Source organism: Mytilus edulis, chromosome 2 (assembly GCF_963676685.1).
Source record: "Mytilus edulis chromosome 2, xbMytEdul2.2, whole genome shotgun sequence".
In the NCBI taxonomy this organism is placed as follows: Eukaryota; Metazoa; Mollusca; class Bivalvia; order Mytilida; family Mytilidae; genus Mytilus; species Mytilus edulis.
Window position 1 is genome coordinate 53800705 of NC_092345.1, and position 24602 is coordinate 53825306.

At 32.3% G+C, this 24602-nt stretch overlaps 8 non-coding genes across 8 annotated transcripts; 5 read left to right on the plus strand and 3 right to left on the minus strand.

Annotated features, from left to right (window-relative positions):
- The first annotated feature begins 4060 nt into the window (after nt 1-4060).
- Nucleotides 4061-4151, plus strand: Trnam-cau (transfer RNA methionine (anticodon CAU)). Its single transcript is given in 2 exon segments — nt 4061-4097; nt 4116-4151. It is a non-coding gene; the product is annotated as a tRNA-Met (tRNA).
- A 6258-nt stretch (nt 4152-10409) lies between these two features.
- On the minus strand, nt 10410-10491 carry Trnal-aag (transfer RNA leucine (anticodon AAG)). The gene has a single exon. It is a non-coding gene; the product is annotated as a tRNA-Leu (tRNA).
- A 1551-nt stretch (nt 10492-12042) lies between these two features.
- Trnam-cau (transfer RNA methionine (anticodon CAU)) lies at nt 12043-12133 on the plus strand. The gene is given in 2 exon segments: nt 12043-12079; nt 12098-12133. It is a non-coding gene; the product is annotated as a tRNA-Met (tRNA).
- Nucleotides 12134-15098: 2965 nt separating this feature from the next.
- On the plus strand, nt 15099-15226 carry Trnal-uaa (transfer RNA leucine (anticodon UAA)). The gene is made up of 2 exons: nt 15099-15135; nt 15191-15226. It is a non-coding gene; the product is annotated as a tRNA-Leu (tRNA).
- A 1070-nt stretch (nt 15227-16296) lies between these two features.
- On the plus strand, nt 16297-16387 carry Trnam-cau (transfer RNA methionine (anticodon CAU)). The gene is given in 2 exon segments: nt 16297-16333; nt 16352-16387. It is a non-coding gene; the product is annotated as a tRNA-Met (tRNA).
- A 304-nt stretch (nt 16388-16691) lies between these two features.
- Nucleotides 16692-16773, minus strand: Trnal-aag (transfer RNA leucine (anticodon AAG)). Its single transcript has one exon. It is a non-coding gene; the product is annotated as a tRNA-Leu (tRNA).
- A 793-nt stretch (nt 16774-17566) lies between these two features.
- Trnam-cau (transfer RNA methionine (anticodon CAU)) lies at nt 17567-17657 on the plus strand. The gene is given in 2 exon segments: nt 17567-17603; nt 17622-17657. It is a non-coding gene; the product is annotated as a tRNA-Met (tRNA).
- A 6648-nt stretch (nt 17658-24305) lies between these two features.
- Trnal-aag (transfer RNA leucine (anticodon AAG)) lies at nt 24306-24387 on the minus strand. Its single transcript has one exon. It is a non-coding gene; the product is annotated as a tRNA-Leu (tRNA).
- Between the last annotated feature and the right edge of the window lie 215 nt (nt 24388-24602).

The following is a 24602-nucleotide window of genomic DNA, read 5'->3' on the forward strand; positions in this document are numbered from 1 at the left end:
CATTATCTGTATCTACACATGAGTACAATTCTTTATAAAATTTATATTGTAAATCTAAAATACCTTCAGTAGTATAAACTGATTCATTATTTTCATTTAGTAATTCTTTTATAGAATTATTCTCTTGTTTATATTTCTCCAAATTTAAAAAATACTTTGTACATTTATCTGACTCAACAACCCAAATAGCTTTTGATCTGAGTACTGCACCTCTACATTTTTCTAATTCATATGCTGACAACTCAAGTTTCAAACTTTCTAACTTAGCTACATCAATATCTACACCACAATCAGCTTTTTCACATCAAAAATTGATCTGCCTTTCTAATCTATTTCTTTTGCCATTTTAGAAGAAAAAATTGAGAATATCTCTATATTTTATATTAAAGATTATCCCACCAAATCATTAAATCTTTATTATACAATTCATATTCTTTTTCATCAGAAATAATTTCTTTTACTCTCCTTACATATTCTTCATTACATAATAATGTATTATTGAGGACCCACAATCCAGGACCTCTTTCAATATTACTACAGTTAAAATTCATAATTACAAACGAATGATCACTTAAACTAGTAGTATTATAATATACATTCTGAACATAAGAAGATAACTGTTTATTTACAAGGAAATAATCAATTCTACTATGTTGTAATTCTCCATTACAAATTCTTTTCCAGGAAAATATTCTAGAACTTTTATTTCTAGTACGCCATACATCATACAAATTGTTATTTTCAATCAAGTCACATAATTTTTTACATGGTTCATCAATAACATGATTACTTTTACCACCTCGATCTAACATAGATAGAGAAGTATTAAAATCCCCACTTTTAATCAAGTTAGCTAACTTTTCTGAATACTGTTTAACAAAGTTGAAAACGATAACTCTTTCAGCATTAACATTTGGAGCATAAAATGAAATTACATTAAACAATTGTCCATCTTCTTCATGTGTTATATGGATAAATCTGCCATCAGAGTCTTTATATACACATTTTATCTTATTCTTAAGATAATTATTCACTGAAACAGCCACACCCCTTCTACCATGTAAACTGTTACTATAATATATATATATCACCTTCATATAGGTGTTTAACACAATTTACATAAGCATCATCCCAAAATGTTTCTTGTAATAATACCATACTAAATTTTCTATCATGAATAATACTTATAAAATTCCCAAAATTAATTACATTCTTTAAACCATTACAATTAATAGAACAAATTACCACCATTGCAAAAAGAAAAACAATCTGGCATATTAACTTATCCATTTATATTTTTTTACTGTCAACCACATTTCTTACATGTTTACCACTCAAATTAGGAGTAGATTTTATAATGGATCTCCTTTCAAGTTTCCTCTGTTTTTTTCTTAATTTTTCTGGCCATGTTTGCACTTATAAATTTAAATGGAGTGTCATTTTCACCAACAGAACAGATAGAAGACTCATTTTCATTTGTACCTTCCATGGAGACTTCTTCGTCACCAACGAAGGTGCTTTCATCATTAGAGCAACACTGCTTAATTTCAATTTCATTTTCACTCTCCCAGTGACAATATTGTCCCTAGGAGGAGCGTCATTACTAGCTATTTTTAACTTTTTGCCATCAGAAAAATCCTTGTCTAAATTGATGTTTTCATTACCATCTTCCTCGTTATATAGATTCAATAGTTCATCGTCTGTTATCTCATTATTACATTCGGTATCACTGTCCATCTTTCTCTTTCTGTTTTCCTCCTGGGGTGGCTTTTTTGTTTATTTTGCACCACATTAACTTCTATCGGAACATTTGCTTTAGGATCAGCATTGGCAACATCTTCCTCTGACCAAACTTTAGACATATCTTCATCATCATTTTCACCGGTAATGTTAACTATTTCCGGACCATTTTCGTCATTCTGTTTGTTGCAAGTACAACGATCGTTTTTTTCTGTACATGTGTCGCATGTACACACACATGGATATATACGACAGTCCTGACACGGACATACACACGGATCACTTTTACAAAAAGCGCAGGTACATATACATGGATACTTATCACATTTGACATAGGCGCATATACATTCTTTTTTCCCGCCAATGTTACATTTGCACATACAAAAATAGAAATTACATATTTCACAGTTCTTCTTCTTTTTATGTGCCGGAGGTTGATTTTTTTTTGTATCTGAGCTACTTTCACACACACAAAACAACGGTAAATTATGACAATATTTACATTTTCTAGCTTTACATTGTCTCTTTGAATGTCCATATTGGCCACACCCGTGACAAACAAAGTACGGACACTGTTTACGCATATGCTCCGGTGACAAACACTCCGAGCAGACTTTCATCTGGTTGTTATGTACAAGCCGAAAATATTTCGTATCTGAGCCGATTTTGAAAGGTATTGTCCATGGCAAAGCGAACATACCTTGTGGAAATTTGCATCTCATAAATCTTGTCCCGTCTGCTACCTGCGTTCCAGGTATTGCTCGTCTGTACATAGGAGAAACGATTTTCACCCCTTTTGATACTAATTTACTTCTTATATAATCATCCGAAATAAACGATGGAAGATCATAATAGAAACAACAGTTATATCCGAATGTAACATGCTGACTTGATATTCATTATTTGCAATATCAATTCCTTCTTGCACTAGATTGAAAGCAGTCTGCTTACTATCTAGTGTTATATCATACGACATGGCATCATTTTTGACAACAGCTAACACCGAATTTAACCAGTGATTGTTTTAATATCTTCGATTACTATTCTTTCACCAATTACATCTGTATTAATTACTTCAATTCTCACAGTACAATCTCTCTGATACGACTTTACATCACGAACTTAATTTTGCTTTTGATTATATTCATTCCCAGCACCACGGCTACCATTCCCTTGAGAAAAATTCGATTTTTTACTAGTTTGCTCCATTTCGCCGGTTATTCCGGAAAATAACAAGCAAGCACAGCCCAAAATTGTAAACAAACACTCGAGTGCTCCTAAACGGCCCCCTTTTCCACACGAATAAATCGTCGGAATAGGGGGAACTACAGTTTATAATGACAGTTTCTCTTCTTAATACAATACAGTTTTGTCAATAAAACATAAATAAATCCCTACATTTATTATCGAATCACAACATCCTATTGAAACACAGATTTGTCCACCGGAGCAATTATGACACGTCTATAATGGGCTGCGCTCAGTTGGGAATAAAAAAACCAGCGCCTTAGACCGCTCGGCCACGCTACCGACGCTTTATATTTGAGCTAAATCAAGATATCATTCGTTTACAACATTTACAACTGGTAAAAATATGTCTTATAGGCATACATTACGAAATATTACGTAGAAATATGTTTCTTTTTGGTTTTCCAAAATCAAACTAAAATTCTTTCTTAATACTCAATGCATGCAATCATATATATTTCACTTCTTTCTCTAAACAGAGTTATCCATTTTTTGGTCAGTTCCCTTTTTCTGGAATGTCTATATATGGTAACATGCATAGTTTTAGCTGAGCATTTGATACTCACAAGTAACATCATACCGGAGAGGCGTTTTTCACCATTTCACATTGGACGGAACCATGCAATCTATATTGTACATTGTGGAGGGCGCGATCGACGCAACTAGTCATGAGTAGAAACTGTATATATAACGCTTGAACGCTAGCTCGCTGTTCGCTCATCGAAACCTGAAAAATGCATGTGCAAAACGGGCAAATTGGATAGCAAACTTCTTCTCGTTAGCAACAAATTGCCTCTGCAGAATATTATTCTGACGAGTTACTATCAGCACTATACTCAATCCCCCTTTGGAGAAAAGAATATGAAAAAAAAACCCTCAAACAATTAAAAGTATTTCATATAGTAAAGAGCTATAAAAATGAACAACCAACACAGCTCATTATGTTTTGAAATGTGTTTCCTTTAAGATAAACATGTTTCTTTCTGCCCTACACTCACCTTGACAAGTAACTACAATGTTAATGGTAATGTTATGAAGTATTTACACCTTAAATTGGAGGTTTAGAATCATGGCCTCGGTAGCGCAGTAGGTAGCGCGTCAGTCTCATAATCACAAATGACAGAGCGATCTAAAGGTCGTGAGTTCGATCCTCACCCGGGGCATAGTTTTTTTCTACCCAGAGGCTGGCTGAATGAAGCACAGCCGGACATAGATGTTGTTTACATTCCTCCGATGTGATTTTGCTGTTTTCAGTGTATAAATGGACTTATTTTCATATTGAAAGGTATTTTCAAACATTGTTATACTTCCGTTTATAAATACGAGTATTTATTAACACTTTATTTCACATTTAAACCCCTTACACCGGCGATTTAGTCGTTTGGTGAAAAGGGGGTGGAGCGGTGCACTCGTCTGTTTAGGGGTGAATTTGCTTTCGAAAAACCAAAATGACCGGCGGAAATGAATATTTTGAAAAAGGACCGCAAGGATTTGGGAAAGGGCCGGAGAAAGTTCCTAAGAGTAAAAAAAATTATGTCATGGAGATAAAAAGATATTCGAGAGACTGTACCATTCGTGTTATCGGAATATCAACAGAAAATGTGCAAGCAATTTCTGTGATAAGGGCAATTGAGCATGTCACAGGTTTGAACTCTGTGCTTGCTGTGGTTAAGGATGATACCTCTTTTTACGATGTTACGCTTGACTCTAAGTCTAATGCATCAAAAATACTTAGTGGAGTTGAGATTTTAGACAAAGATTACGAATGTTCGTTAATGTACTCAGATACGACAGTTGTGTCTTTCATGTACATCCCAGCATTCATTGATGATGACGATATTATAGCCATGTTAAGAGATAGGGAAATTAAAATCGTTTCACCAGTATTCAGAAGAGTTGTACCGGGTACTCAGGTAGCCGATGGAACGCGTTTTGTCAAATGTGTTTTTCCACCTCATATAATTGCACTTCCATGGAGTATGCCTTTTAAGGTTGGTAAAAACACAAAGTATTATAAATGTGTTCACAATAACCAGACAAAGGTATGTTCAGAATGCTTTTCACCTGAACATATTCACAAAAACTGTCCTTACATTATTTGTTGTGGTTGTGGAGCACAGGGTCATGTTGCGAGAAGGTGTCGTGCAGCAAAGTGTGAACATTGTCATGAACTACCGTTGAATTGTAAATGTCAGAAGGGAGACAATTTGAAAACGCGACCGCAGCCAATCATTGTTAAGTGCAATGTTTGTGATAAAATCGTGTGCAGTTGCGTGAATGAGGTAAACAACGTGGAAGCCTCGGGAGTTAAAGATACGAGTACTTCGCAAGAAGAAACCAATAATGAAGTGTCAGAACAAACCGAGGTAAAAAGTGTTGATGTACCAGAAAGTGAAGGTCTTGTCGATGATATTCATAAAAACAAAAATGAATTGATTATTGAAGCTGCCGTGCACGTGGATAATATTGTACAGCATGAGACAAGAAAGAGAAAAATTGCTAATTCGGACGATAATTATTCCGAATCAGATGAAAATACTGATGTAGACGTGAAAGATGATGATGAAGTTGATATCTCTGTTCCTAGTGTTAGTGCCGTTGAGGAAGAGAAAAAAGATGAAAAAACTGGCAAAAAAGTTAAACGTAACGGAGATAGCACTCTTCTAAGTGAAGAAGTTGTAAATGAAGATTTAGAATTTGGGGATTTTGATCCCGATCATTGGGAAAAACGAAACGACACCCTTTGTGATGTTACTTAAACAACGCAGAGGGTGGTAGTGGTGATGGTGATGATGACTCCTCTATCTGTGTTGATGAAAACATGGATTAAGGAGGTGACACAAACGAAGAGGTTGATGTTTTCTCTCTCTCTGCTAAAGAGCTTAGGAAATATAAAAAGCAACAACGAAAGCTTACAAGAAGGTCTTCGTTGAATCCTAAACCTAATGTTAATGCTAGTAGAAGCTCTCAGGTGTCTAAAAATAAAACGAAAAATGGATAACAAATTTTATTATTTTATTTGTATTATGATGGTGCTGATTTGATCGTTTAATTGTAATGGTTTAAAAAATGTGAATAATTTTCAAAATTTTGTATCTGTTTTATATGATAGAAGGGCTACTTTTGCTTTGTTGCAAGAGACTTTTTGGGATAAATCACATGTTGATGGAATACAAAATATGTATGAAGGGAAAATATATGAATGTAATGGTTATAATAGTAGGCAAGGTGTTGCTATTATGGTTGCCAATAGTGTAAAAGATAAAACAAAATTAGTATATAAAGATGATGAAGGAAGGTTTATACATGTTTCATATGAAACGGATGGTCAAATTTTTAATTTTGTATCTGTTTATGCACCTAATAATTGTATAGAAAGAGCAAGATATTTTAAGTTTGTTAACAGTTATATTGAAAATTTACAAAATGTTATAATAGGTGGAGATTTTAATACAACTCTGTCAAACTTAGACAAAGGAGGTAAATCTAAACATAGTATTGATGAGGCATATAGAGAGTTAAATAAAACTATGTGTAATTGTAATATATATGATGTGTGGAGAGAAAGAAATGAATGTAAAAAAATATTTTCTTGGAAAAGAATATGTAATAATATATTGCAGCAGAGTAGAATAGACTATTTTTTAATTAGTAAATCCTTATCACCAAATGTACAAAATGTGTATTATAATGAAACAAGCTTTAGTGATCATACATATGTTTTTATGAATTTTAACTTCTGTGTTGTTGAACGAGGCCCTGGAATATGGGTGTTAAATAATACTGTATTGTCAAATGTAAATTATGTAAAAAGAGTTAAAGAGATGGTAGTTGAGTCTATGAATTGCTCTTTATATGACAGTGAACCACTTATTTGGTGGGATAATTTGAAATATAGAATCAAGAGATATTCTCAAGTTTTTTCTTCAGATTTAGTTAAAGAAAAGAAAAGAGAATTTTTTTATATACAAAATAAAATACAAAGGTTATGTGCTTTACAAGCAAGTGGTATAGATATAGATGTAACTAGATTAGAAACATTGCAATTAGATCTTAGTAAATATGAATAAGAAAAATGTAAAGGTGCTATTTTACGATCTAAAGCCACATGGGCTACAGAGGGTGACAAAAATACAAAATATTTTCTAAACTTAGAAAAGTATAGACAGGAAAGTAATTCTGTGAAAGAATTGTATAATGAAAATGATGAAATTGTAAATAATACTGATGGAATTTTAGATATTGAATATAATTTTTACAAAGAGTTGTACTCTTGTGTTGAGATAGAAACTGATAAACTATGTGGATTTTTACAACATGTTGATAAAAAGGTTGATGACGATGATAAAGAGATTTGTGATTCAGATATAACATTTAATGAAATTGCTGAGGCCTTATCATCGATGTCTAAGAATAAGAGCCCTGGCTCAGATGGTCTTACTACAGAATTTTATTGTACATTTTACGATTCACTTAGAGAGATATTATATAAAGTTTTTAATGCTGTTTATGATGAAGGTATTTTATCAAGATCAATGAGATCTGGTGATATCAGTCTAATTTTTAAGAAAAAAGGCGATAGAAGAGGTATTAAAAATTATAGACCTATTTCATTACTGCAAGTTGATTACAAAATTTTAGCTCGTGTCATGGCAAATAGATTCAAAAAAGTATTGCCAAAAATAGTGTCTGAAAATCAAACATGTTGTATAGTAGGAAGAGATATTTCTAATAGTATTGCAAATGTACGAGATATTATAACTTTAGTAGAAAATGATGATATAGAGGGATATATTGTAAAAGCTGACCAAGAAAAAGCCTTTGATAGGTTTAGTCATGAGTATATGTTAAGTGTATTAAAGAAATTTGGTTTTGGTGAAAGTTTTATTAAATGGATTACAATTTTTTATAATGAAATAAATAGCTCTGTAAAATGTAATGGTTTTTTAACCAAGTATTTTTCTATCAAGAATGGAATAAGACAAGGCTGTCCAATTAGTGCTCTGTTATATGTTTTGGCAGCTGAGCCTTTACAATGTATGATTACCAATAATTGTAATATTTCAGGAATTAATATTCCAATGTCAGAAAAAGTGTGTAAAATGTTTCAACATGCTGATGATACTACTGTTACTGTATCTGATAAGAAGTCAATTGATGAAGTATTTAATGTTTTTGAATTGTATGGTAAATGCTCTGGTGCTAAAATAAATAGGCAAAAGTCAGAAATAATGCCTATTGGGAAAGGTTGTATGACAGAAAATGACCAAAATTGTCATGGTCTCAAAATTTGTGAAAATGAAATTTTGTTATTAGGTTTTTATATTGGCAAAAATGAACATGTATGTAATGAATTGAATTGGAGAGGAAAACTAAATAAAATTAAGATGTTATTAAATATGTGGATACAAAGAAAATTGACAATACATGGTAGAGTAAATGTAATAACCTCTCTGTTAATGTCTAGATTGTGGTATAATTTATTTGTTACTTCTATGCCTGAATGGGCTATTGAAGAAATGAAGAGACTATGTGTTAATTTTGTGTGGAATGGTGGTGCACATCTTGTACAGTATAATACTATTATTTGTGATAAAAATAAAGGTGGTTTACAACTGCCTGATATTAAATCAAAACTTTGTGCTTTTAGATTGAAGTTTTTAGCCAGATTTTTAAATGAAGATTATAATGTAATATGGAAAGACATTTTTAGGTATTTTATTTCCAAAATATTGAATATGAAATTAGCAGAAGACATTATATTCATGTCATTAAAAGATAAATATGTGTCTTGTATTCCTGTGATATACAAAGAAATGTTAAAATCATTTTGCTTTATACGAGAAAATGTGTCCTTTGATTATACAGTTGAAAATATCTATAATCAACCGTTATTTTGTAATTCAGAAATTTTGATATGTGGGAAAACAATTTTATGGAATGATTTTATAGAGGCTGGAATAATTCAGTTGAAAGACATTTGTTATGAGGTGAAACCTGGTTTTTTACCTCAAAACGCTATTGTAGAAATTGTTGCTGAAGGAAATGATGAATATGATATAGATAGTATTATAAAACGTTATAGATCACTTCAGTCTGCTTTACCAGAATTGTGGACTAAAACTGTAGGGACTGAGGTGTATCATAGAACAAACAATAGAAACATTGACATTAATTTGAATATGAATTGTAAACTTGTTGATTTTAAGATGTGTTCATCAAAACAGTTATATTGTCTTGTTATAGATAAATTGTGTCAGAAACCAAAATCTGTTGACAAATGGATAAATATCTTTCAAGAGGAAGAAAGTATTATGCATAAAGTATGGAAGATAGTTAATATGTTTTGGAAACCGTCATTAATGACGGAGCTTGATTTTAAAATAGCCCACTGTTGTATATTTACAAATGAACGTTTATTAAAAATGAAGTTGGTAGATAATGATTTGTGTGATATTTGTTGTAATGAAATAGAAGATATTATGCATTTGTTTATAAAGTGTTCTGAATTATATGACTTTCATCAGTATTTGATTACAAAAGTAGAGTTATTGTTAGATACTTGTGATTCAGATCAAGTGAATTCTGTTGTATATGAACAAATATTTATGCTCGGTTTAACTGTAACTATCAATGGTGTGAATGTAAGTTTTGTTAACTTTATGTTATCAGTTGCAAGATACTGTATATTTAGAAGAAGAAATCTGGTAAAAAATAATGTGAAGAATATTGATATTTTAAGATTTTTTCAATACACATTGAGGCATTATGTGACTTATTTTAATGAATATTTGTGTCAAATGAAGAATATGAGCAACATATTTGAAAAGCATTTCCTCTTGCATAATTCTATACTGCAGAAAACAGACAGTGATGTGATTATATTTGATCTCTGATGTACTAATGAACTGTAATCTTGGATAACTGTAAGATAGAATTTGTAATTAGAAATGTATTGTATTGTGTAACTCAACTGTGATAGTAGATACATTTCAATGATTGTATTTATGTAATGTGATGTTTGATTTTAATAAAGATAAATAAAAAGCGCGTCAGTCTCATAATCACAAATGACAGAGCGATCTGAAGGTCGTGAGTTCGATCCTCACCCGGGGCATAGTTTTTTTCTACCCGTTACTCTTGTTTTCAAAGCATTTCTAATAGTTCTAAAAACTTGTGTTATACATTTGTACCTGTAATATGCTATTTTCCGCAATGTTTGTCATGCATTTTAAACTGCATTGAGATAGCGCTTAGCATCTGCAATATATGTGATCATGGATTAAACAGAATAATTCTTTTCTATTAAGTATTACAACAATTTTAATATCTTCTGTGTATTAACTTTTTATCCATTTCATATTTTGTCAATCAATGCAAAAATCGATGAATTAATTTTCTTGCTTACTAAAAAAATCACTTGGCAGCGGTGGGATTCGAACCCACGCCTCCGAGGAGACTGGTGCCTTAAACCAGCGCCTTAGACCGCTCGGCCACGCTACCGACGCTTTATATTTGAGCTAAATCAAGATATCATTCGTTTACAACATTTACAACTGGTAAAAATATGTCTTATAGGCATACATTACGAAATATTACGTAGAAATATGTTTCTTTTTGGTTTTCCAAAATCAAACTAAAATTCCTTCTTAATACTCAATGCATGCAATCATATTATATATTTCACTTCTTTCTCTAAACAGAGTTATCCATTTTTTGGTCAGTTCCCTTTTTCTGGAATGTCTATATATGGTAACATGCATATTTTTAGCTGAGCATTTGATACTCACAAGTAACATCATACCGGAGAGGCGTTTTTCACCATTTCACATTGGACGGAACCATGCAATCTATATTGTACATTGTGGAGGGCGCGATCGACGCAACTAGTCATGAGTAGAAACTGTATAGAATAGAATAGAATAGAATAGAATATTTTATTTACCAAATTAGGGCCCCAGGAGGGCATATGATACAGACAATATTATTATAAACAATAACATATGCAATACACACACAGTAAAGATATGTAACAAGTGTTATAAAAATAATAAAATAAAATAATATAACACAGAAAATACACTCAACGAAATAGTAGCAATGTATTATTATTCAATGAATACTATGTTGAAAATGACTCAAGTGCACCCGGTAAGTGTATCTTCACTTTGAGAAGACAAATATGAGGCATTAGTAGTTTGTGCGGAGAAATGTCAATATATAAAAATACAAAAAAATACAAAAAGAACCCAATAAAAAAACAAAGCAATTAAGCACTCCCACATTTGACTATGAGGTAAACTGCAAATAACAAAGTTTATTTAATAAAGGATATTTAATATGACTTATCTGCAGAAAGCACCAAGAGTCGGTGCTTAAAGGGGAGTCCCTACTTGTACTTAATGCAGATGAGTCAAGCTCCTTAATTATTGAAAATATATTTTTAAAACATATTTCTAAGATTATAGATTCTGTGTCCAGCCAGCAAAGATCATCAAGGGACGGTGCCAAAGAATTTGAAATTCTTCTTATGATCTGTGCAGGCTTAACAGGGTATCCACATTCATATTAAAGAGTTATAATGAATTAGTTATTGCAGATTAAGTTGTACTTTAATTCTTAAGTATCTTCTATATATTTGTAAAATGCAAATAGTACATTAGGTATATATAACGCTTGAACGCTAGCTCGCTATTCGCTCATCGAAACCTGAAAAATGCATGTGCAAAACGGGCAAATTGGATAGCAAACTTTTTCTCGTTAGCAACAAATTGCCTCTGCAGAATATTATTCTGACGAGTTACTATCAGCACTATACTCAATTCCCCTTTGGAGAAAAGAATATGAAAAAAAAAAAACCTCAAACAATTAAAAGTATTTCATATAGTAAAGAGCTATAAAAATGAACAACCAACACAGCTCATGATGTTTTGAAATGTGTTTCTTAAGATAAACATGTTTCTTTCTGCCCTACACTCACCTTGACAAGTAACTACAATGTTAATGGTAATGTTATGAAGTATTTACACCTTAAATTGGAGGTTTAGAATCATGGCCTCGGTAGCGCAGTAGGTAGCGCGTCAGTCTCATGATCACAAATGACAGAGCGATCTGAAGGTCGTGAGTTCGATCCTCACCCGGGGCATAGTTTTTTTCTACCCGTTACTCTTGTTTTCAAAGCATTTCTAATAGTTCTAAAAACTTGTGTTATACATTTGTACCTGTAATATGCTATTTTCCGCAATGTTTGTCATGCATTTTAAACTGCATTGAGATAGCGCTTAGCATCTGCAATATATGTGATCATGGATTAAACAGAATAATTCTTTTCTATTAAGTATTACAACAATTTTAATATCTTCTGTGTATTAACTTTTTATCCATTTCATATTTTGTCAATCAATGCAAAAATCGATGAATTAATTTTCTTGCTTACTAAAAAAATCACTTGGCAGCGGTGGGATTCGAACCCACGCCTCCGAGGAGACTGGTGCCTTAAACCAGCGCCTTTTTTTTATCTTTATTATAATCCACAATTCATATATACATATCACAGTTTTGTTACACAAAATTGAAAACATTACCATTAGTTATTGTCCTTTCATTATCTATATAGCGTGAAATATTTGTCACGAACATAATTAACTGATTATTTACTTTCAATACTCATATTGATATACATATACACATCATTTTCTATAGAAAAATATCATATCCCTATACTTATATTGAATCTCTATCTTATCTACCACTCAGCTCATACATTCACAATTATCATTATTAAAAGCTTACACAGAATACAATGAAAAATCAAAAGAGTTATCTGTTTGTACTGTCTTCTTGTCCGACATATGACATAAAAAGTGACAATCGAAATAATAGTTCGCACAGGGCTGGTCTTCATTCCACCACGCAAATAAAATCGAAAGTATTTAAATTAAGGCAATTATCAGCAATAATAAGACAAACAAACAACATCACAATATAATTATCATCGTTCAGCAAAAACTTTTTCTCACATTTTCTCACAGAAACATACCCACCTTCTCTCTACAAAAACAAATTACAATATATCAATAAAAAAAAATTACAGTCTTTTCATTTTCGCAACTTTTTCCATCTTCAATATCCCTTCATTCACTTCATCATTCATAAATGGTGTTGTTCGTACATCTTCAAATTCCTCGGTTAGCACTTTGTTAAATCTAGAGTACTCATGTTCCCCGGGAAGGAGAAGTTCAAAATTTTTACGGCTCATATGGAACAATACGAGACGTCCTCTTTCCGTTTTTTCCAATCAAAATGTCCATACCGTTCCGGCTTTTTTTCAAAACAATTTTCCTTATAATTCCACTTTCTGGTACCTTTCTATTATGTTCTTTCGCTTTATCACATGATTGTACACCTGATGACGTAGTGGATACAATATCGTTATTATTCTTTTTACTAATTGTACATTTTGTTACTAAATTTTCTACTTCTACGTTGCATTTATCATTTTCAATTCTCCCAACAGATACGCTATGTTTATCTTTATTCACATTGTTTACACTTTTACTCGCTAAACAGGTTGGTGACATAGACAATTCATTACCTGAATCGATCGATAGTTCTATATTTGGACTCTATAATATCAATGTTACCTGTAGTAGCGGAGGCCACAGACGGGTCATCTTCAAAATCCATTATATCTAAGGTATTTGTCGATACCTTTTCACTCGTTCTTTGAATAATTTCGGATGAACGATCTGAACAAATCACATTTGTATTATTCTCAATATTCTCAATATTTACATTGTCATTGTTATATTCTTTCATCCGTTTTTTATTACAATTGACCGTAGAATTTGATTTTCTTTTACTCTTTGTACTATCTTCATTTGTAAAAACTATAGATACACGGGCTCTGTCATTCTCACCGTGAACAGTAAATGTTATATTACGAAATTGTTCGCATGCATTTTCTATAGTACTCATCAGTAGAGCTGGAAGTCTCTCCATTATAAATATAATTAAAAACAGTTATACAATTCACCCTCGGGAAGCCTCTTTCAATCCAACAATATTTACAACATTTCAAACAGTTAATAAAGACGGGTTTTTCAATATCAATGAAAAGAACTTACTTCTAAAACATGTAAGAATGTTAATAATCCATATTTTAGCTTGGTAATCCGAGCAATAACTTATAATAGAGTGATATTTTCACTGTACACAAAAACAACGTCCTGTCATGCAAAGGTCCACTCGACTTTTCCCCCTCCGAGGAGACTGGTGCCTTAAACCAGCGCCTTAGACCGCTCGGCCACGCTACCGACGCTTTATATTTGAGCTAAATCAAGATATCATTCGTTTACAACATTTACAACTGGTAAAAATATGTCTTATAGACATACATTACGAAATATTACGTAGAAATATGTTTCTTTTTGGTTTTCCAAAATCAAACTAAAATTCCTTCTTAATACTCAATGCATGCAATCATATTATATATTTCACTTCTTTCTCTAAACAGAGTTATCCATTTTTTGGTCAGTTCCCTTTTTCTGGAATGTCTATATATGGTAACATGCATATTTTTAGCTGAGCATTTGATACTCACAAGTAACATCATACCGGAGAGGCGTTTTTCACCATTTCACATTGGACGGAACCATGCAATCTATATTGTACATTGTGGAGGGCGCGATCGACGCAACTAGTCATGAGTAGAAACTGTATATATAACGCTTGAACGCTAGCTCGCTATTCGCTCATCGAAACCTGAAAAATGCATGTGCAAAACGGGCAAATTGGATAGCAAACTTTTTCTCGTTAGCAACAAATTGCCTCTGCAGAATATTATTCTGACGAGTTACTATCAGCACTATACTCAATTCCCCTTTGGAGAAAAGAATATGAAAAAAAAAAAATCTCAAACAATTAAAAGTATTTCATATAGTAAAGAGCTATAAAAATGAACAACCAACACAGCTCATGATGTTTTGAAATGTGTTTCCTTTAAGATAAACATGTTTCTTTCTGCCCTACACTCACCTTGACAAGTAACTACAATGTTAATGGTAATGTTATGAAGTATTTACACCTTAAATTGGAGGTTTAGAATCATGGCCTCGGTAGCGCAGTAGGTAGCGCGTCAGTCTTAAAAAGAAAAAAAAAAAAAAAAAAGCGCGTCAGTCTCATAATCACAAATGACAGAGCGATCTGAAGGTCGTGAGTTCGATCCTCACCCGGGGCATAGTTTTTTTCTACCCGTTACTCTTGTTTTCAAAGCATTTCTAATAGTTCTAAAAACTTGTGTTATACATTTGTACCTGTAATATGCTATTTTCCGCAATGTTTGTCATGCATTTTAAACTGCATTGAGATAGCGCTTAGCATCTGCAATATATGTGATCATGGATTAAACAGAATAATTCTTTTCTATTAAGCATTACAACAATTTTAATATCTTCTGTGTATTAACTTTTTATCCATTTCATATTTTGTCAATCAATGCAAAAATCGATGAATTAATTTTCTTGCTTACTAAAAAAATCACTTGGCAGCGGTGGGATTCGAACCCACGCCTCCGAGGAGACTGGTGCCTTAAACCAGCATAAAATATTACGTAGAAATATGTTTCTTTTTGGTTTTCCAAAATCAAACTAAAATTCCTTCTTAATACTCAATGCATGCAATCATATTATATATTTCACTTCTTTCTCTAAACAGAGTTATCCATTTTTTGGTCAGTTCCCTTTTTCTGGAATGTCTATATATGGTAACATGCATATTTTTAGCTGAGCATTTGATACTCACAAGTAACATCATACCGGAGAGGCGTTTTTCACCATTTCACATTGGACGGAACCATGCAATCTATATTGTACATTGTGGAGGGCGCGATCGACGCAACTAGTCATGAGTAGAAACTGTATATATAACGCTTGAACGCTAGCTCGCTATTCGCTCATCGAAACCTGAAAAATGCATGTGCAAAACGGGCAAATTGGATAGCAAACTTTTTCTCGTTAGCAACAAATTGCCTCTGCAGAATATTATTCTGACGAGTTACTATCAGCACTATACTCAATTCCCCTTTGGAGAAAAGAATATGAAAAAAAAAAACCTCAAACAATTAAAAGTATTTCATATAGTAAAGAGCTATAAAAATGAACAACCAACACAGCTCATGATGTTTTGAAATGTGTTTCCTTTAAGATAAACATGTTTCTTTCTGCCCTACACTCACCTTGACAAGTAACTACAATGTTAATGGTAATGTTATGAAGTATTTACACCTTAAATTGGAGGTTTAGAATCATGGCCTCGGTAGCGCAGTAGGTAGCGCGTCAGTCTCATAATCACAAATGACAGAGCGATCTGAAGGTCGTGAGTTCGATCCTCACCCGGGGCATAGTTTTTTTCTACCCGTTACTCTTGTTTTCAAAGCATTTCTAATAGTTCTAAAAACTTGTGTTATACATTTGTACCTGTAATATGCTATTTTCCGCAATGTTTGTCATGCATTTTAAACTGCATTGAGATAGCGCTTAGCATCTGCAATATATGTGATCATGGATTAAACAGAATAATTCTTTTCTATTAAGTATTACAACAATTTTAATATCTTCTGTGTATTAACTTTTTATCCATTTCATATTTTGTCAATCAATGCAAAAATCGATGAATTAATTTTCTTGCTTACTAAAAAAATCACTTGGCAGCGGTGGGATTCGAACCCACGCCTCCGAGGAGACTGGTGCCTTAAACCAGCGCCTTAGACCGCTCGGCCACGCTACCGACGCTTTATCTTTGAGTTAAATCAAGATATCATTCGTTTACAACATTTACAACTGGTAAAAATATGTCTTATAGGCATACATTACGAAATATTACGTAGAAATATGTTTCTTTTTGGTTTTCCAAAATCAAACTAAAATTCCTTCTTAATACTCAATGCATGCAATCATATTATATATTTCACTTCTTTCTCTAAACAGAGTTATCCATTTTTTGGTCAGTTCCATTTTTCTGGAATGTCTATATATGGTAACATGCATATTTTTAGCTGAGCATTTGATACTCACAAGTAACATCATACCGGAGAGGCGTTTTTCACCATTTCACATTGGACGGAACCATGCAATCTATATTGTACATTGTGGAGGGCGCGATCGACGCAACTAGTCATGAGTAGAAACTGTATATATAACGCTTGAACGCTAGCTCGCTATTCGCTCATCGAAACCTGAAAAATGCATGTGCAAAACGGGCAAATTGGATAGCAAACTTTTTCTCGTTAGCAACAAATTGCCTCTGCAGAATATTATTCTGACGAGTTACTATCAGCACTATACTCAATTCCCCTTTGGAGAAAAGAATATGAAAAAAAAAACCTCAAACAATTAAAAGTATTTCATATAGTAAAGAGCTATAAAAATGAACAACCAACACAGCTCATGATGTTTTGAAATGTGTTTCCTTTAAGATAAACATGTTTCTTTCTGCCCTACACTCACCTTGACAAGTAACTACAATGTTAATGGTAATGTTATGAAGTATTTACACCTTAAATTGGAGGTTTAGAATCATGGCCTCGGTAGCGCAGTAGGTAGCGCGTCAGTCTCATAATCACAAATGACAGAGCGATCTGAAGGTCGTGAGTTCGATCCTCACCCGGGGCATAGTTTTTTTCTACCCGTTACTCTTGTTTTCAAAGCATTTCTAATAGTTCTAAAAACTTGTGTTATACATTTGTACCTGTAATATGCTATTTTCCGCAATGTTTGTCATGCATTTTAAACTGCATTGAGATAGCGCTTAGCATCTGCAATATATGTGATCATGGATTAAACAGAATAATTCTTTTCTATTAAGTATTACAACAATTTTAATATCTTCTGTGTATTAACTTTTTATCCATTTCATATTTTGTCAATCAATGCAAAAATCGATGAATTAATTTTCTTGCTTACTAAAAAAATCACTTGGCAGCGGTGGGATTCGAACCCACGCCTCCGAGGAGACTGGTGCCTTAAACCAGCGCCTTATTTTTTTTTATCTTTATTTAATAAAACATATAAAATCACAATTCACATTGATAATAAAAGAATAAAATATTCAATAGAGTATCACAGTATTTCTAACGTCATTAAAAGTTAAATATCAAAACACCATCTATTTCAATGATTTTACAATTATTCTTTAGAAAGTTCCTTTCAAAAGTGTTCATCTTGTTAACCATCTTACAATATACATGAAAATAAGAAATATAATGTTTCAGTGTATACCTGAAAAATCTCGTAAGATCTATTTTCTTGACATCATTTTTGATCATTTGTCTCCTTTTGAAAACACAAAGTCTTGCAACAGAAAGAACAAAATTAACAAAATATGTATTTACATCAGTATAAGTACTTGTCATACCAAGCAAAAACATCTGACTATATCCTTGATTTACCAAGACATCAATTTTACATTTCTCTAGAAGCTCACATAAAAAACTAAACATATAGCTATGAAAACCATCTAGATCATGACATTTCAAAAATAAGTGAAACAAATCTTCTACTTCAGATTTACAACTATCACAAATGTCTGAGTCAGAAAGTTTTATTCTTTTTAGTTTTAAATTTGTAAATATTCTATTGTGAACAATTTTAAAATCTAATTGCACACAGTCTGGCGATTTCCAATAACAATGAACACTTGTCCATACGAACTTAAAAGGAACATATTGGACATTAAAACTTTCTAACCAATATTGATGAGCATCAGGTTCAATATAACATTTATCTACTAATATACCATAAAAATCTTTTGTTTTACAACATACAAAATCTTTTGTTTTGTTATTATAATTTACAATAAACAATGGAACCTCATCACAGTTAACTGGTTTTGTTTCATTTAATATCACCTTTTTCCATTCATTTGGAATACATTCTAGCAAACTATTATATTGCTGTCTTAGTTTATTACAATCTACATTGTCATCAACATTTTCAATCATTTCATAAATAGCATTAAAAGGTAAAAAACCTGGAACCACTTCATATGCTACATGTTTCAATTTGGTAATTCCAGCTAATAAAAACTGTTTCCAAAATATGCATTTACCATTCACCTTGATGGATTCATTCAAAAAAATTGGTTGATTAAAAATATCAACCGATCGTATATCAATATCAACATAAGGTTTAAAATATTGCCATGCATCAATGATTTCCCTATAAAACACAGGTATGTTTGTACAGTCTTTCTTTTGTAGCAATAAAAATAAACAATGTACACCTAGATTTGTATTGTGTATCTTGTTCAAAAAATATGTCATAGTGTATTTCCATATAGCATGAAAACCTTATCTAAAAATCTTGTCAAAAATTTTAATCTAAATGCTAATAGTTTTAAATAAATATCAGGGTATTTTAACCCTCCATCAGTTTTGGCTCCTATTATCGTTCTATATTTGATCAAATGCGATCCATTATTCCATAAAAAATCTAAACATATCTTCTTGATTGACTGTAAAGCCCAATCAGGAATGGAACACACTGCTATTGTGTACCATAACCTAGACATCAATAGTGAGGATATCACAGTAGCTCTACCAGATAATGTCAATCGTCTCTGCTTCCATAAATTAACTAACATTTTAATTTTACTAATTTTATCTTTCCAATTAAGATCATCACAAAATAATTTATTTTTGCCTACATACACACCTAATATCTGTATACAATCTACAGAATATTTCAACCCTATTTGCTGTATTTCTGATACATCAATTTTTGCTTTACCAATACACATAATCTCCGATTTTGACATATTTATCTTTGAACCTGATGCTTTTCCATAAATTTCAAAAATATTCAATGTTTCATTGATAGACTCTTTATTACATAATGTGAGAGTAGTGTCATCAGCATGTTGAAAAATAACAGCTTTTTCATCACAATTAGGTATATTAATACCTTCAATGTTTAAATTATTTCTAATTGCACACTGCAAAGGTTCGGCAGAAAGCACGTACAAAAGAGCACTAATGGGACATCCCTGTCTAATCCCATTTTTAATTTTAAAATATTTTGTAAGAAACCCATTACTTTTAACAGAACTTTGAATGTCTGTATAAAAAATCCCTACCCAATTTACAAATCTATCACCAAATCCATACTTTTTAAGAACCTCCCTTAAATAAGTATGCCCAACTTTATCGAATGCTTTCTCCTGATCCATTTTAAGTAAATAACCCTCCAATTCTTCACTTTCTATAAGGTCAAGTACATCTCTTATATTAGCAATAGTATCAGCAATATCTCTACCAGGTATACAACAAGACTGACATTTTGATACAATTTTACATAAAACTTGTTTAAATCTATTAGCCATCACTTTGGCTAATATTTTATAATCTACCTGAAGGAGTGAAATAGGTCTATAATTTTTCAAAAATCTTTTATCTCCTTTTTTCTTAAATATTAAACTAATAATTCCACATCTCATAGACCGAGAAAGCTTTGAATATTTTTCAATTTCTTCAAACAATTTCAATAGAATGTCTTTCAGTGAACTAAAAAAAGTACAATAGAATTCAACTGTAAGACCATCAGAGCCAGGACTTTTATTTCTAGCCATTTTCTGTAAGGCAAATTCAATTTCTTTTACTGTTATATCATTATCACATAGATCTACATCCTCCTGATTTATTTTAGTATTTACATTTTTTAAAAATTCTTTCATAACCTCATCATCTGTTTTAACAGAAGAATACAATTTATTATAAAAATCATACTGTGTATCTAAGATACCTTCAGTATTAGTAACACTCTCATTGTTTCCATTCAATAGTTCCTTAATGCAATGTGACTCTTGCTTTTGCTTTTCCATTTGTAAAAAATATTTAGTGCATTTATCACTCTCGGTAGCCCAAAAAGCCTTAGAACGCAGGATTGCTCCTTTACATTTTTGTTCTTCATACACTGACAAATCTAATTTCAAATTTTCATCCTGAGCCACATCTATAACTTCTCCTAGGGCAATTCTCTCTGATATTCTTTTCAACTTATTTTGCAGTAAAAAATATTCTGCATTCTTTTCTTTTTGAATTCTTTTTCCAAATACTTGACTAAATTTCTTGATTTTATATTTCAAATTATCCCACCAAATGAGAAACTCTGAATTAAAAAAGTGTGCTTTGTTTTTCTTCCTCAATGATATTTCTAATTTTTGAAATATATTCTTCATTTTTCAAAAATGTATTGTTTAAAATCCATAAACCTGGACCTCTTTCAATTTTTTCAAAATTCATTTTCATTTCAACAAAACAGTGATCACTAATTGTAGTATCAAAATGATATACACTCTGTACAAAGAATGTCAAATTCCTGTTCAATAAAAAATAATCTATTCTTGATTGTTTGAGTTCACCATTGTAAACCATTTTTCTTGAAAATACAAGTTTATCTGGATTTCTAAATCTCCATATATCGTATACATTATGATTAAGCATAATATCATTTAACTTTTTGACCGATACATCATTTTTGTGCACAGTTCTACTACACCTGTCTTTGCCAGACAATGATGTATTCCAGTCACCAGCAATAATGGTATTTTCAAATAATTTCATATAATCATTTAAAAAATCAAAAAAATCCGCCTTTTCATTTACAATATTAGGCGCATAGACATTCATTATATTATAAATACTATCATCATATTCAAACTGTAAATGTAAAAATCTACCATTGTTATCTTTATATATTTGTTTAACATTTGCACACAAGTTTGACTTCACTAATATGGCAACACCTTGCCTATTATTTGTCCCATCACTGTGATAAATATCACCATTATATAAATGTTTAACATTTTGTACAAGTTGGTCATCCCAAAACGTTTCTTGAAATAACATAAAATCAACATTTTTTTCAGACATAATAGACACATACTTTTTAAATTTGTCTATATTTCTAATACCATTACAGTTGTGACTTACAAGTAGAACCATCATTGTAAGTAAAAAAATACATGTTTTATGATGATCCATTATTAACATTTTTTCATAGGGCGTCGATCTTACTCTCATTTTAGCACTATTCACATTAGGAGTATGCTTAGTTTTATTCCTTCTCTTTACTGATGACTTTTGGGATTGTGTCTGAGAAAGCCCATCGCCCCCCTCAGACACATCCATTAAAACTTCTATCTCGTGATCTTGTCCATCAGTACCTGAGGCACCAACAGGCGAGATATTATCTAAATCTCCGATTCCAGTTCTGGTGACATCACCACCAGAAGAGGAATCAGCAACATTATGTTCATGTATAATAACTTCAGTTTGAATCTGAGTAGAATCATGCTTGTTTTGATTTTCATGTACAATAGTTTGTTTAACAATTTTATCATTTTGTTCATTTGTAACTGTCATATTATCAGAAGTATCTTGACTGTTTTCTTTCTTTTCATCATCTCTTTCATCTACCACTATGTCTTCATCCGAGTCCGCAGCCTTCGAAACATCACCATTCACCACTTTACCATTTACCAATTTACCATTTACCACTTCACCATTCACCAATTTACCATTCACCGCTTTACCATTTACCACTTTACCATTTACCACTTTACCATTTACCACTTCACCATTCACCACTTCACAATTCACCACTTTACCATTTACCACTTTACCATTAACCACTTCATCATTCACAACTTCACCATTCTCAATTCCTTCATTCACTACTTCACCATTCACCACGTCACTATTCGCTTTGTCATCATTCACTGCGTCACCACCCACCACGTCACCATTCACCACGTTATCATCCTCTTCACAAGTGTTTTCTTCTAAGTTTAAAATGTCAGTATCACCATCTTTATTGTTTTCACTCATCATCTGATCATTGTCATCTCCATTAACCTCGACGATTTCATCATCCTCATTACTAGTATGGTCGTTGTTATCTGCTTCCACAGTTTTAATTTTAGCCTGCTTCACATTTTCATCGACATTTTCTGATTTTCTTTTTTTCCGCTCAACATTTTCCTTCTTTTTACCCACATTCATATCACTTTCTTTATCAGTCCCATTTTCATTAGTGTCTGTCGTTTCTTTCGTCAAATCTCTATCCGTGTTGTCAGTGCCGCATTTGCAGAGATTGAAGGCTAACTTACATCCTTCACAAGCACAAACGCACGGTTCTTTTCTACAATATGGACAAATTTTGTCAATTTTTCCACACCAACATTTCGAAGGCAGACTCCGACAAGTTTCACATTTGGGCGCCTTGCATTCCCTCATTTTGTGACCTTGTTCGTCACACCCATCACACACTAACTGTGGACATTTTCTGTATTTGTGATAAGGCGATCCACACTTATTACAAAGTGACTTTTGTTTATCATGCATCACTCTAAAGTATCTATCTCCGCTAACAGTTTTGAATTTCATACTCCATGGTAAAGATACAAGCGTAGGTGGAAATTTTACATGCACATACCTCGTACCATCGGCTACTTGTGTTTTAGGATGAACATGCCTGAAAACACTCGATTTTATCTCACAATTTCTAATTTCTAGAGCGTCAATGATATCTTGATCTTCAATATAAGCAGGTAAGTAAATAAATGACACAACTACAATTTGATTAAATTGCAATGTACATTCAAAATTTTCATTATCAATCTTAAGTCCATTTGTCAGTTGCCATGCACTCTCTTCCGAATCTGTTGTTATTTCATAACCATTATTGTTATCAACTGGAACAACAGCTAAAACTGTGTTCTCTCCACATATCTTTTCCACTGTCTCTATCACAGTTTCAGCATTAAAAGATGTGTTTGGTATGTCATGTACATGAAGAGTACATTCTTTCTTATAATGTCTATCGAGTCTATGAACATATCGTAGCGACTTTTTTTTGTCCTCCTGATACATCTTTTGTCCTTTCTGAACTCTGTTTTAATTTATTATTCTGCATTATCACTATAGGTGTTTATCAGAACGCACCCTTTACAACTGATTGGTTATAGGTTAAACCCTAATGTCAAAGTCAGGCGCACCGAAACACCCCCCTTATCCTGCACAACAAAAGCAGGAATAAGGGGTTAAAAAGTCTGTATTTCAACTAATTCCTTATATTTTACACATCAATGTCACAAAATAAAGATATTGTACAAGTTTTTCATCAACAATTTGGCTTTTAACTCACCAAAATAGAAAAAATTCCCGGACCTCACAATGTAAACATCCTATTGATTAGTGCGTTCGAAAATCAATCAATGCAAAAATCGATGAATTAATTTTCTTGCTTACTAAAAAAATCACTTGGCAGCGGTGGGATTCGAACCCACGCCTCCGAGGAGACTGGTGCCTTAAACCAGCGCCTTAGACCGCTCGGCCACGCTACCGACGCTTTATATTTGAGCTAAATCAAGATATCATTCGTTTACAACATTTACAACTGGTAAAAATATGTCTTATAGGCATACATTACGAAATATTACGTAGAAATATGTTTCTTTTTGGTTTTCCAAAATCAAACTAAAATTCCTTCTTAATACTCAATGCATGCAATCATATTATATATTTCACTTCTTTCTCTAAACAGAGTTATCCATTTTTT